Source organism: Notothenia coriiceps, unplaced genomic scaffold, assembly GCF_000735185.1.
Source record: "Notothenia coriiceps isolate Sejong01 unplaced genomic scaffold, NC01 NC01_scaffold00032641, whole genome shotgun sequence".
Taxonomy (NCBI): Eukaryota; Metazoa; Chordata; class Actinopteri; order Perciformes; family Nototheniidae; genus Notothenia; species Notothenia coriiceps.
This window is the reverse complement of record NW_011365342.1, coordinates 908-4,326: the sequence shown is the minus strand read 5'-3', so window position 1 is coordinate 4,326 and position 3,419 is coordinate 908. Positions and strand designations below refer to the sequence as shown.

The 3,419-nt window shown below is 39.1% G+C and overlaps 1 long non-coding RNA gene across 1 annotated transcript; it reads right to left on the bottom strand.

Moving 5' to 3' along the window:
* Positions 1-87: 87 nt before the first annotated feature.
* Positions 88-1,804, bottom strand: LOC104960985 (uncharacterized). The gene is made up of 2 exons (XR_800044.1): positions 1,686-1,804; positions 88-194 (listed from the first exon to the last, which is right to left on the bottom strand). It is a non-coding gene; the product is annotated as an uncharacterized lncRNA (long non-coding RNA).
* Between the last annotated feature and the right edge of the window lie 1,615 nt (positions 1,805-3,419).

The window sequence follows — 3,419 nt, the reverse complement described above, 5'->3', positions numbered from 1 at the left end:
ATTGTTCAGGTATTTGGCTGATCCTCCAACCTCTACCAGTCCACTCAAGAAACTTGCCTTCAGAGATGCTTTAACATTTAGTGCTGAAGATTTGTCCTCAATTGTTTCAGATGCAACTATTTCAAAATCATTATAGCTCTGTGGTCTTTCTCCAATATTCTTTTTAAGGTCCTCACGGTCCCACAAAGTCATTCCTGCAAAAGAAGAACCAGAAATCAAGCTAGAACCAGATTCATGTTAATACACACTATAACTTTGAGGGGAATCAAAGCATCGTCTTTCCAGTAATTGTAGCTCTCCTGTTGTTAGGAACTGAGATATAGAATGATTTGTTCAGTGATGCGATTCCTGAGAACATTAATGATAATAGAGAAAGCTTGTCTTACAAGACAAAAAGACACAAATCAGTTTAATGTCCTTGACTAATTTCATGACTGTTACACTGGGTCCATGTTGTGAACCTGACAGAGTGGTGCAGATCTCAGGTTCTTCTGGTGCCCTCAGGTACACTTGGATACAGTGTTATTTGGGGTTATTTCTACGGTATACCACGAAACAGATGATAATTAGTTCATCGTTTTTTTATTCTGTGATTTCTGAACACCTTCGGTTGATGCTGTCATCTGGCCGTCCTGAGTTTATTATAAACAATAAAAGTCAAATAACTTCCAGTTCAGCGGTAACAGTGACAGACAACAGCAATCAGTAGCCTACACATTGTAGAACATTTTGTGATTGTCATGGCATGTTAAACTAAAAGTATTCAACCAAAGTCACTGTGTATAGTTCTGCTCTCAAACAAAGGATAATGACAGCACTACTTTCTCCAGCATCCAAAATAACCCTGATGAGAAGGCTTTCCTGCAGGTAGTTAAAGCCAAGATGGATACTTACTAGAGCGCTGGTCTCCAAGCTGAAATCAAACAAGACCTGGAGGCCATCCAACAGGGCACCTAAGCGGACATTATTTATATCAAAATGTCATAGCTGAATGCTGTCCTTTAGCTCATGCACTGGTGGAATTTCAGTTGAATATTTGAAGATATTTGGTGCCATGTTGTTGCCAAACTTCTTCTATGTTTTTGGTAATTTTGTTGCGGGCCACCATTTTACTTTCTGTCAGGCCTCTGTCTCTTATCTATTGAAAAATGATCCTATTATTTGTCATTGCTACCTTTATATGTAGCTGTTTAGTGTTGTAGCAATTGTAAATTGTTTGTTAATATCTTGGATTATATTCTGGACTAAAGGCTACCATCCATAATTACCCAAGACCACGCTGGTTCAATCTAAAAAAAACTCTTCTGTTTAATATTCTCTGGTTTGTATATGTCCAGCATTCCTCGGATCCCAATCAACCATGATTTGTAGTGTTTGATATAATTGATTTGGGCAACCTATTTCAAACTGATCTGCCCCTTTACTCTGGAGTTCCACAGGGATCTCTGACATAAATCCTACATCAGAACCCAAGGTCAAAAACCTAATCAGGAAACCTGGGTTTATATTAATCAGAATCTGAACTTGAGCCTCACATAAACAAGCTAGTCCAAACCTGTTTCTTCCATCAACACACACATCTAATCCATGCTATCAAAAACACATTTCAAATAACTTTTCATCTGTGTGTTTCGTTCCTGGCAAAAAGAAAATATCTGGTTTTAAAGGTGATGTTTTTTCCTCACCAGGGACAAGAGAGTCGTTGCGGCAGTCGTACAACATCCCGAGGCTGAAAGGCCGTCCGAGCGCCGCCACCTCCATCGTCCCGCTGCCTTTAGAAGCCATCGCTCCGAATGAACTGAAAAGAATCGACACCAGCTCGTTAGTTAACTTTGATGATTTGGTAATTTCATGTCCAACCATGCTCACCTTTCAATTAGACCTTTTTACTCAACAAAGAAACACAAAAACTCCACAAATGGACACTAACTCTAATCAAGCCCAAATTCAAAGATAACTTTTCAAAAGCTACTTGAGCTGCTGTACACATTACTACACTCTCGTCGTCCTCATAATTCATTGTTACACGTTACTTTTTATGATGATAAGACATATTTAATTTAAATAAATTGCCATTAATTTTTCCCTCATCTTATAAAATAATAAATAAATAGAAAAAGTTTTTAATTTATTGAGAGGGGACGGGCTGTGATAGGCATAATTTATGTGAACAATTGTGTCACTTTCACAGCATTATTGCACTTCTTTTTCTTTATTTCCTTTATGTCTATCCAAGGGTGAAGTATTTTATATATCTTTCAATTTTCTCTGTCAATTTATTTGCAAGTCATTTTTCTATAATGTATATTAATGTAAAATGTATTTATGTACGCTAACTTGTTCTTGAGTAAGATACTCTATTAGATCTAATCTTTATTACACGCTGCACTCTTTGATCCAAGTTCTGAAGGGCTTCATCTCCACCTATAGATATATGTTTGGTATTTCAAATGAAGGGCAGTGTAATTAAACCTGGAGCAGACTGAGAAGGACTTCGCTTGTTATTCACTGTAATAATTGTTTACTGATAAACAAGCTAATATGTGAATAAGGGCGTGGCACTTTGATCCCCACTTCAAGCTCTAGCTAAAACTAAACTACAACTGTTGTTCATATGACGATACAACCATTTAGTCTTTGAAGCTTTCATCTTTAATATCAGTATATTGCCCAGCCCTGATCTGAACGTTGGCAATGTGGGCAATTCACATGGCCCAGCACAACATATTAAGATCAGCTACTGCCATCGCATGATGTCCTCCTTTATTGCTGACCTGCTGATGGCAGAAATGATGTCAAACATCAGCTGATGGAGATGTCTGTCCGATGCATCGGTGCTCCTTTACATCAAATAACTACAAACTGACACAAACGACTATAAATACATTGACACATAAACTTGAATAATGGACCCAAGACTACTCCACTACTTCAAAGGGACCTCAAAATGAATCAAGACATCCCTTCACTAAACAGAGTGCATCCTTTGTGTGTATTTCCATCAACACATCAACCTGTACTGTATGTTGTATTTCTTTGTGTTTATGTGTATCAATCTGTTTCATACTACAGAGCGAGCTGCATGCTGTTATCTTTGCTGGGTTTAAAGTCCCAGATACACCGGCCCGAAATCGGCAGTAAATGGGAGTCGGGCCGATCATGAGCGTGGGCACGCCCTATTCGGAGTGGTGTGCGCCGCACCGTCGGGTCTTTTCTGCCGACCTGACGCCTTTTCTTGCCGATTCAACATGTTGGATCAACATGTTGAATCGGCGTCGGGAACACCACCGGAAGTCGGACAAAGGGATAACACTGATTGGCTGTTCAGCTAGCGAATCAGTGCATGAGAAGCGTTAACGGAAGTGAGGGAGGTAAACAAATGATTTAAAATGGAAGATGGAACACACACGGACGGCTAT